Source organism: Monomorium pharaonis, chromosome 7 (assembly GCF_013373865.1).
Source record: "Monomorium pharaonis isolate MP-MQ-018 chromosome 7, ASM1337386v2, whole genome shotgun sequence".
Lineage (NCBI taxonomy): Eukaryota > Metazoa > Arthropoda > Insecta > Hymenoptera > Formicidae > Monomorium > Monomorium pharaonis.
Genome location: NC_050473.1, coordinates 23,647,952 through 23,660,083, shown reverse-complemented (window position 1 = coordinate 23,660,083; position 12,132 = coordinate 23,647,952). Strand labels below are relative to the sequence as shown.

General features: G+C 35.2%; 1 protein-coding gene across 2 annotated transcripts in view; it reads left to right on the top strand.

The window, feature by feature from the left end:
- Positions 1–12,132, top strand: part of LOC105838712 (venom serine protease) — a 95,036-nt gene that overhangs the window by 27,384 nt on the left and 55,520 nt on the right. The window lies entirely within an intron of this gene.

Here is a 12,132-nt window from a genome sequence, read left to right as displayed (position 1 = left end):
TATTTAAATAAGTTGTGATTAAACATCAACACCACTTAACGGCATTTTTATTTTATGCCATGAATGAAAATAGATATTTCTGTTTAAGTTTAAAAATAAATTTTTGGGAATTATTTAATCATTAGAATTGTTATTGATCTTGAATCAATGAATTGATTCTATGGTATTGTATGATATATGCTGGAATTCTCTAATAAAAAACTGTTTTATAGGCGAAAGAAATGGCAGGAATTTGCTGGTGTACAAGGGGATTCTCCAAATCATCTCCGTATTTGTTCGGATCATTTTGAATAAAAATGTATCAGGAAAAAGTATCCAAGGCTGCTGCTTGTTCGTGGAGCGATGACTACCATTAAACCTCATCGCAAGTCTCCATCACCACCAATTATTAAATATGACAAGGACAAAGTGGAGATTTATAGATCGGCCCTTGAAGGTACCCACATAGAAATGAAACCTAAAATAGACGTCCATTAGACGTCTGCCATGGAAGTTTGAACTTCCAGTGGACATCCATTAGACGTCCAATATAGAGTCATTAGAAATCCACAGTTCTGCATTGCGTACGTCTATTAGACCTCCATTAGACGTCGTCAAAGAGGTCTATTAGACGTTGTGTGGATTATTAATAGAGTCTTCACGGAACCTCGATGGATGACTGACGGATATTTTGTGGATTATTAATAGAGGCTTCATGGAGTCTCGATAAATGATTGACGAAATAAAAATTTTAAATAAAAATTTCATTTTTTAAAATTATTTTTATCAACAGTACATACTAAATTTAGGACAAATTTTTATTAATTAATTAAATTTAAATTATATTATTTTGTTTTATTCTTACTTGCCGCTGGTAGGTTTTGAACCCGGGACCTTAGGATGACGAACCTTGTACTCTATCTGCTACGCCAATTTGACTCATCGATATGAGTACTTGTTATTGCCTACATATACTTATATGTTATAAACTGACGCAACTATATTATTTTTTATAAAAGCAATTAAATTTTGCAAAACATATTAAAAATAAATAGCATTAATTTATTTTACTTATTAATTTTATTGTTAAATTTATCTTTTTCCATAACCTTAATAATTTGATGGAAATTGCGATCTATTTAACATTAATACTTTGAAACGTACAAATGATTAATTAGATGGTTAACTATATAGATCATATATTCTAAGAAAAATTGAATAGTACATTTATTATCCTGTTTTTGTTCAGTACATGATGAATTTAGATTTTATGCATTTTTTGTGCGCAGTAATTGTAGACAAGCCGTTATTTTTGAAAACATTATCTTTATAATAATTTTTTAAATATCAAATGGATCTCTCATTCAGGATGTTAGTGTTGTTTGATTTCTGAGTCAACAGTGACGCGCATGGACGGCTCAAAAATCGGACAGCATTGCGATATCTTTTATGAGACATTAAGCTAATATCATTTAGCTGATGTCATAAAGATAACATTTTCAAGAAACTTAAATGAAACTCTTCGATGAGATGTCTCAAAGACCTCTCTTAGTAGACGTCTCTGATAAATGTTACCATTTTGAAATCATTTCCAAGATATCTAAATGTTTTCTTTAAAAAGTTCTCTTAAAATTTTCATTCTGACAAGTGGGTTGTTTGGGTAACTTCCACCATGGAAGTAAATGTTCCATAGAGCTATGAAAGTTTAGTGAATCCCTAATGGACGTCTATCTGACTTCTACCATGGAGGTAAATATTCCATAAAGCTATGGAAGTTTAGTGGATCCCTAATAGACGTCTATCTAACTTCCATCATGGAAGAAAACAACCAATGGAGCTACGGATGTTTAATGGATCCCTAATGGATGTCTATCTAACTTCCACCATGGAAATAAACTTCCAATGGAGTCATGGAAATTTACTGGATCCCTAATAGACGTCTATCTAACTTCCGCCATAAAGGTAAACTTCCAATGGAGCTAAGAAAGTTTACTAGACCTCTAATGGACGTCCATCTGACTTCCACCATAGACGTCCCATGGATCTACGGTTTAATGGACGTCCATTGGACATCCACTGGATGCCAATTTTTATGTGGGTAATTTAAGTAGAAAATATTTATTTTTAAAGTCCATTAAGGAAAGCAAGTCATGTAAATCGAAATTTTTTAGCAATTTTTTTTCTTGCTTAAATTTATAGGAAATTTTCCGTAGAATCTGAAAAAAATAGTAGAAACCGATTTGAGATTTCCTTCTATGTTATTTTTGTCGAAAAGTGAACGGTTGAATTAGGCGGAGCACTCATGTACATGAATCGAAAACTTAGTCTTTCGATCCCTCTGTAATAAATGTTAACCTGGCTGTGTTAGAATAATGTTCGAAAAACAGGAAGATCTGCTCTATGGCCCTGGAATCGCAGATTAGCAAAAAACTGTGGTAAGTTAAAATAAATTACGATTTTTTCATGATTTTGTTACTCGAACTTCAAACGCGTTTTTCTCCAACAAACTACTTTTTTAAAATTGGCGTGCAAGATAACTCAAAAACTATTCATCCGATTGAGTTCTCCTTGTGCATACATTTAGATAAATACTTTCCTCATAAATTGAACTTTTATTTGTAATTGTATTGTTTAAATAAATTATTTTTATTGCATAATTAACACGAAAATTTTTTGTAAAAATCAATACTTTTTTTTCTACGTGTCGCCATTTTTATAATTTTGCATTATTTTCTTTAACAATAGGTTCAATTGATAACGCAAACCGTACAAAAAAGAAATCTATTTGGTTTTTTTGTTTCAGATGAATACAAGTAGCGCTACATTGCACGCCGACAAGTGACTTCAACGTCGACGCATTAGATTTACATTATTATTATTTATAAAATATATATTATTTTTCTGTCAAAAAATGTTTTTTTAGTAGTTCAATATTACAATAACATACCCTGAAAATTTCAAAAGAATTGGTTGTATAATTTCCTTAAACAAAATTCCAAAAAATCACTCAATTTTCAGCGCGTTACATGACTTGCCCCCCTTAATGATCTTGGAGTTTTCTTAAATTAACAATTAGCTTATAACCCAGAAAACATGTTGCCGTCAATTTATTGACAATTTGTCATTATGGCTCAAAATTTTTGATGCCTCAGGCAACAATTGTTTTCTGGAAAGCACCTGCTTAATTTTCTCCACAATAAAATTTATATTTTATAGGAGATTGTTTCCATCCATCGAAGAGAGTGGTTTTGGATATACAAAGGGTAAATAAGATTCATAGTCGAATCTTATTTAAAGATCGTCTCAAGCAATGTCTTAAGATGCTAATACGGGCCTGTGATTGGCTGATAGCATCTTAAGACAGTCCTTAAGATGATCTTAAATATAAGACTCGACTATGAATACCGGCCATAAAGCAACTATAGAACAACCAACAACAATTAACATTGAAACCAACGATAACATCAAGATTGTGTTATCAGGTAAAAAAAAAGGTAAAAAGTGAAAAGGAGTGTTGCATTTTTTATCAGCTGTCTTAATTCCGACAATTGTACAGAGAATCTCATTCACTGATTTCCACATTCCGATAATTGTAAATATTTTGTAATACGTCATATTGTTGAAATAAATAACAAAACATATATAACTTGATGTTATTATTATTTAAATAATTTGATTTTCCCTTTTTTTATTTAATTAATAATTTTACTAAATCTCAAGATTTGAATTTCGGCGCTATTGAAGAGTAAAGATTTATAGCGACTTCCACTGGCAAAAACTCGCTGGCACTAGCAGCACTGAGTGCTTAAAGTGTATATAACTCCCTCATTAATACTACACTTTAAGCCCTTAGTGCTGGCCAGTGCCAGCGAGTTTTTGCCAGTGGAAGACGCTATTAGGAAGGCCTCCGAGCTGGTAGATGGCTCTGAAACTCGGACACGCTATTTAATATTGTGCTCTTATGGCAGCTTCCACTCTATCTGATCCTCTTTGACTCGATCGACACGCGGCGGCGTGGACTCGATCACCAATTACGATACATAGGATGCGTTCCGTTTTATGCGCATGGTTCAGTCTTGTTTGTCAAACGTTTATACGAGGATACAACAGTACAAATCCTCACTATTCGTCCTAGGCGTCGGGTGACGACGACGTCGACGACGATGACTACGACGTATCTTAAACAAATTTATTCTTGAGGGAAAAATTTTAATCGCGATATCTCCGCTTGTAAATCACGTAGTGGATAATTAAAAACACTTTTATTATATAAATCGGATACGAGCTATATTAAGCTTATTGAGAAATGAATCGATTCAGTCGTTATTGAGATCCGATAACTACGGTCTTCTCGCAAACGACGTCTTGCGTAAAAAAAGGCAGGTGGTGCCTCGCTGCGCGTACACTTGGCGCGAGGCACTACCGTGCCTCTTGATAAGTCTGTATATCGATGATCTCCCTATACAACCAAGATTTGATCAACTTATTAGTTTTCGTTGTGAGTTGGTTTAGTGGGTCTTTTTTTATTTTTTTATACGTGGTTTTATCATCCAGAAGTTTATTTTTTCAATGTAATCTTTTTTATCCATTATGATGGTGACTTGACCTTTATCCGCCTTGGTGACAAGATCATCGTTATCCATAAAGAATTTCTTACAATTCTTAAACTCGTCAAGCAGGTGTCTTTCCATATATAACATATGTTTCTTTTTATTAAGGAAAGAACAGAGAGAATCTGCGAACACTGTTCTAATGTAATTAATCGAATTGTTCGGAAATTTATATAAGCTAATTCCAACGTTCTTCACAGTTTCCAAAACAAACTTCATACGGTCTTTTTTGTCAGATTGATTAACTGGCAAACAAAATTTTTCACCTGTTGAGGATATTGTCTGGTGGATAAGATAATACACGCGTTTCTATTTTGAACTCGTTTATTGCACGACGAGCATGCTCGCCATCTTGAACATCATTGCCTCGGGGCCCCCCCAGCCGCCCTCTCTCGGGAGTCCCGCGATATGCGACAGCGCGGCGCACAAGCGCTCGATCGCGGTTTTCAAACCAATCGGAGAATACTCGACATCCTTCCCTCCTTGAAAGGCTGTCTTTCAATATAATCTACAATGGGAACTTCACGCAATAATTGCTATGTATGCCTAACGTAAACAAATTGCACTTTCAAACAGCTGATCCTTTCTAACACTAATAACCAAATTAGAGGTAACATACGGGTAGAATTAAATGATTAAATTAATACACTGGAAAGGAAAGGGGGAGACTTTAAATTTACTGAGATAAAAACACACAACTATGTTTTGAATTCTATAGATAAAAACCGCGACGTAACTTAATTAGAAGATAACTCGTAATCGTTAATTGGCAACGGGCAAAGTTTTTTAATCGGTCTTTTAAGTAGGCCACCACTAGTTTTGATTGTGGCGATTCGCACAATCCCGTCGTCTCCTGGAAACGTCTCCGTCACTCTACCAAAACTCCATCGCAGCGGGGGTAGGTTGTCATCCTTTACTAGTACCCCAGGTAGCAAGGTGACGTTAATACGACGTCAATAATTCGTCATTTAAGGTCGCAGACGTCATGTTACCAAATTAAAACGTAATAGTAACGTCATTTTTTGACCTATTAATTACGTCAGTCATTTATCCATCCTACAACGTATTTCCGACGTCATATTCTTGACTAATTAACAACGTCAGTTAATTGATCATTTTACGACGTATTAATAAGATTTTATTAGTGACTAATTACTGACGTTAACTATAATTCTTTGTAATAATTGACGATTTGACCTCAAATGACAAATTATTGAGGTCTAGTGGACGACACCTTGCTACCTATAACTATCATTATTTAAAGATTGGTTAATAAACAACATTATTAAAATTAATATAATATTTTATATAATTAATACTATCAATATTTTAGAATCATCCCAGGCAGCACATAATATTTATGATAAATATTTATTAATATTTATTAATATTTATTTTTTCAAAATATTATATAAATATTTTACACATATTTTATATATACGAAAAAAAAATCTTTATTCAACATATTAAAATATAAATTAAATACTTTATATAATATTTATGATAAATAAAAGATAAAGATTTGTATAAGTAATATTTTGTAAATATTTATAAATATTTCATAAATATTTTTATAATATTTATGATAAATCTTTATGATTTGTCAAATCTAAGACCACAAAAATATTTATAAAATATTTAGATAAATATTTATAAAATATTTAAATAAATATTATAAATATTTTATAAATATTTTATAAATATTGCGTTTTGTCTGAGGTATAATTTAGCTTTATCAAAAGAACAGAGCAAAAACATATTTCTATAAGTTATTCCACATGTTATTTTGCATATGTAAAAATCAGGAAAAAAACTATAAATTTATATTTATTTATAAAAATATTAGTTAACTACAAGTTTCATGTTTCTCGCATCTATTGAACTGATCTATAACAAATATGTATTCATGATCATCAAGTGTTCATGGATCATCACAAAGGGCTAAGTAGCGTACGATCTTCGAAGTCAAGCAACGTCGACGGCGGTTCAGAGTTGGATGGGTGACCGCGGAAGTTAGGCAATTCCAAACGTGACTATGGTGTGGTGGGTCGTGATGCTTGTTGAGAAACAACGTAGATTTTTTTTTACATTATAATTATGTTATTTCGATATTTTCATAATGCAAGTACTGCATATATAGGACATGTACCCGAAATATTTTCTAAAACGTCAAAATAACGGCTTTTACTACCTGGGACAGTCATAAAAATGACGTTAAAATGTCGTCTTTATTAAATGTAACCTAAAAACCTATGTTTTTTCATAAAAATAACAATAAAATACCGTCAAATGTACGATACTAGCTTCTTGAAAATGACGTCAATAATATGAAAATAATGACGTATTTTTGACGTCAATATATGACGTCGTTAAGATGAGACAAATGTACGTCAGTTTTACGACATTTAGACGTCATTTTATCTCGACATTATGACGTCTGGTTCGTCATAAAATGACCAAAAAATGCCGTCAATTAGACGTCACCTTGCTACCTGGGACCATGGCTCCCGGCCCCATATTCTTTTGGCCAGAGAACCACTTGCTCCTGGTCTGCAACGTTTGCAAATATTCACTGTGCCATCGCCTCCAAAAATGTTGACGAACTTTCTGCAAGTGCTGCCATCGTGAAAGCCTATTATTTGAAACAGCTTCAAAATTATTCTGAACAGGTTCTAACAATGAGTTCCCATAAGGAAGTGGACGACGGTTAAGGCTAGCAGGTCGTTAGGATCAGAAGACAAGGGTGTGAGAGGTCTTGAATTTAAGACCGCTTCAATCTCTATTAATAAAGTGTTATACTCTTCATAAGTCAAAATGAGCCCTCGCGATACCGTATTTAGATGTCGCTTCATCGCCTTCACCGCAGCCTCCCACAACCCTTTAAAGTGAGGGGATCTGGGGGGAATAAATTTCCACTTAATCTTTTGATTTGCTAATTCAGCACTGATCTCTTTTTCGTCTCTTGCCAGAAATTCATAAATCCCTCGCAACTCTCGCGCTGCTCCCACAAAGTTCGTAGCATTGTCCGAATATAGTTGCAAACATACGTCTCGTCTTGCTATAAACCGTCTCAAAGCTGCCAAAAATGCTTTTGTAGTCAAATCCGTTACTAATTCTAGGTGCACCGCCCTCGTGCTAAAGCATACAAAAACGGTAACATATACATTTGTTATAAAAATTCTGCCTCTTCTTCTGCTCTCCCTCATTTGAAGCGGGTCCGCATAATCGATTCCTGATACTGCGAAAGGCTTCAAAGTCTCTCTAACCCTAACCTTTGAAAAATTCGCCATTTTCAATTCAGGTATACAAGGCTTGTATTTAAAACAAGTAACACAACTGCGCGTCAACCTTCTTGCTTTTTGGCGGCCATTCAGCGGCCAGAACGTCTGTCGAACAAAACTTAATACTTGCTCCGGGCCACAATGTAGTCGTTTTATGTGTTTTTCTCGGAAAATTGATGTAACCACGTGATGCCTTGCCGGCAGAATTATCTGATGCTTCTGATCTGGTGTGAGATCTGCGTGCCGAAGGCGTCCTCCTACCCGTATTATTCCTTGATCATCAATAAAGGGATCCATCTTCGCCAACTTATTGATCTTATTGATTGGTTGTGATGTCTTTAAATCTTTGATTTCTTGTGCAAAAACATCTTGCTGGATAATTCAGGTAATGGAGGTCTCTGCCTTGTTTATCTCTTCTACCGCTAGTGGGCCAGTCCTCTTTGTTTCCTTCAGATTTGTTATAAATCTATGACAGAGGGCGATTACACGCTGTAACTTAGCATATAAAAAATATTTGGTTAAGAATTCAGATGGATTACACGATGTTACTATTGCTGCTACCGTTCTTCTTTCCGGTATATCTGTGTAAGATATATTTGGCGGCTGAGGCCAATGTTGTTTAGATGTGATTCACTCAGGACCTTCCCACCAAAGCTTGTTTTCCTTTACTTGCTCTGCTGTGATACCTCTAGATAGGAGGTCCGCTGGATTGTCAGCTGATGGAACATGATTCCAACACGCTTCAGATAACAGATCTTGAACTCTTACGACTCGATTAGCCACAAATGTCTTTAATTGATTAAGCGGTGTTTTTAGCCATTCTAGCACTATAGCCGAATCGCTCCAAAGATAGGCGTTAGCGATGTTTCCTTGACAAGCTAACTATTTTTAGTAGCTCCGCCAATAGTAAGGCAGTGCATAGTTCTAATCTTAGCAACGTCATAACCTTGAGCGGTGCCACTCTCGTTTTGAACAGATTAAGCGAGAAGTCGCCTTCCCATACTTGTCACAGCTGATTGCATATAGGCACGCGCCGTAAGCCTTCTCCGACGCATCCCCAAATCCAACAAAGTCTATCTTCTGTGTTCTATTGCTTGGATTTATGTTTCGAGGAATGATTAACTCGTTGATTTTATAAAGATAATCATAATGCGTATTCCACGTAGCATACAACAATGGGGGCAGATGAGCGTTCCAATCTACCTTTGACTTTCATAGCTGCTGCATAATCATATTAAAATTGATGAGTACTGGTCCTATCAGCTCTAAAGGGTCGTATACTTGTGCTATTTTTGACAATATGCTACGTTTAGTTACTCTTTCTTCATCTGCTGTCATAACTTGGTAATGCAGCGTATCTTCATTAGAATTCCACAACAAGCCAAAGGTTCTGAGCTTCTTCTCCACTAATGATAAAGAGATTATCTGTTTCGCATGGGTGGCACTCACTTGGACACGGTTCAAATGGACATGGTGCATTTGGACACGGTGCTTATGTTTATGAAGTTAGCACCGCCATTTTGAAAAACAATAAAAATCAAAGTTGTGCTAGATTATGCTAGGTTTATGCTACATTGTGCCGCAAACCGCATTTCGATATCTCAAAGAATAAAGCAAAAATTGAAAAAAATCGTTTTTAAGGCCCAGCACTGCTATTTTGTCAGAATGAAAAAAAAACAATTGTGCTAGATTGTGATAGGGTTGTGCTAACTTGTGCCGCAAACCGCAGTTCAATAACGCAATTAGTTTATTTAATTTTGAAAAACAAAGAAAATTAAAGTTGCGTTGAATTGTGCTAGGGTTGTGCTAGCTTGTGTTGCAAACCGTAATTCCGTAACGACATTAATTTATTAAAAAATCGCAATTAAAGAATAATCGCAGCGCCGCTGGCACATACTGCGCAGATTTCCTATAATTCGGCTTTTTAATTATCCGATGAAGACAGTATTGCATATCTGAGTTGTGCTAGCCTAGCACAAGTCAGCACAACCTTCAAAATCTTTGGCACAACGATTTTAAGAGCAAGTTATTCTTGCAAGCGACCTTTAGCACTCGGCTTCTGTGTCCATTTTTCGGGTTTATAATTATTTAATGAAGCTGATATTGTATATCTAAGTTGTGCTAGCCTAGCACAAGTCAGCACAACCTTCAAAATCTTCAGTACAACGATTTTAAGGGCAAGTTACTCTTGCAAGCGGCCGTTAGCGCTCGACTTCTGTGTCCATTTCTCGAGTTTGTAATTATTTAATGAAGCTGATATTGTATATTTGAGTTGTGCTAGCTTAGCAATAGTTTTCGAAATAAATATTGTCACACTTATGTTAATTTTTAAGATTGTAAGAAGCTGGATATTTTGAACAATTTTTTTTGGTGTAACACTTCAAAAACAGCCACAACCTTAAAAATATTAGCGGTATTAGCCAATGCATTGATTGCCTGCCCAGGACACGCCACGTGGAGGCTACCGCTGAAATCCTAGTGTATTACTATATGTGTTTTATTTGTTGTTTTTTTTAGTTTTTTGTTTTTGTCTTTAATTTTTTGTTTTTATTATTTTTTGTTTTTTAATTTTTATAGTAGACTAGAACACAACATTGCGCGCGCTTCGCGCGCGCCACTTAGCATTTTTATATTTAACATTGCACTTATTCTTCTGTAATATTACTCTCACACACTTTATCATATTTAATGCCTTTCTCTATCTCACGCTCCCTCACTCTCCCTCTCCCCCTCTCTAAATGATTAATTATAAGTATTAATGACAAGTATAAGTATATTATGTCCTATGGGTACAATATTAATTCTGACATAATTTCCTTTCTTCTTTACTCTCCTTCTATATCTCTCACGCTCTCTCATTCTCCCCCCTGCTCCCCAACGCTCTAGCGATCGCTAGGCGCTCTCATCGGCTATCGCTCGCGCTCTCGCGAGATCTCTCTCTCTCTCTCTCTCGCTCTCTCTCTCTCTCTCTCTCTCTCTCTCTCTCTCTCGCTCTCTCTCTCTTCTCTCTCTCTCTCTCTCCTCTCTCTCTCTCTCTCTCTCTCTCTCTCTCTCTAAAAAAAAAATATAGCCAATAACATGTAATTGCGAGCTGCCAACTACATAAAATACTCAATACAATAATATTTACTGTTAATGCAAGTACAATGTTGATACTGCAATAACATATATTATTGCACTAATACTTGACAAAGCTATTTGTTACGGTCATGATTTTTATGAAATAATTCACCAAATTAAATAATTCACCAAATGAAATTCGTTACCTTTATTTAATCAAATTTTAACCAAATACGAGTATCATTCACTGCTGTCACTTGCGAGCTGTCATTATATTACATTTATCTTACGCAACACGAAGTAAGCGCAGCGAGAGAACCAATCAGCATCACGGAAAAGAGGCAACAATACTTTCGAGACTTTCGAGTATCGATGACCATCTCCATTTTAAGATAGGATAAAATATTTTTAGTAGATAATATTTTTAGTAAATATTTTAGTAGATATTGCTAGTAGGTAAGATATTTTATTAACATTGTATAGTAGATATATGAATAATGATAAATTACGTATCTTTCGAATGTAGTTTTACCGCACTAGTGTAATGTTTTTGGTGTTAAGCTATACTCTTACGTATATGCACAAATGTGCCTGAACTTCGATTTCACTGTCGATATTCTGTGGCTTCGCCTTTGCTTTCAAATTATCAAATAACAGCCAAATGGAGCCAGTTTTAATGTACGCTATGTAATGGCCTACTGAATTTGGATTGTAGGTCCCTTTGTACACAATAATCCCGGCTAACTAATAGATCGCGTTTTCCGACATTATAAGACGATCTGGGAAGTCTCTTAATTGTTGTAGCTTATCACCGCCGAAGACTGTATCAATTATTAACTGCAGGCATATTTCATTTCACACATTGGAAGCTCTCCATAGCATTTTCTGAACTGAGAATCGCCTCGATATAGAGCGTCAGGAAGACTGGTCGGACCATCTCTCATCTACATGTCAAAATTGACAGACATGATAATTGTGCGTTTAACACAACCGAACATCGATTCCCATTGGGAATTATGGGTAAATCAGTGCAGAAAGTCATACTGGTGTTAATCCAAGGATACGGATCCGCGTATCTAAACGTTTTTTGTTACGCCAATTATGTTCGGCTCGCATTTCTTTGAGATCAAATTTTTTTCGTTCTCTTCACTTTCAACATCGGTCAGCGGAGCTGTGATCTTCGGTATTTTTTGTGGAATCAG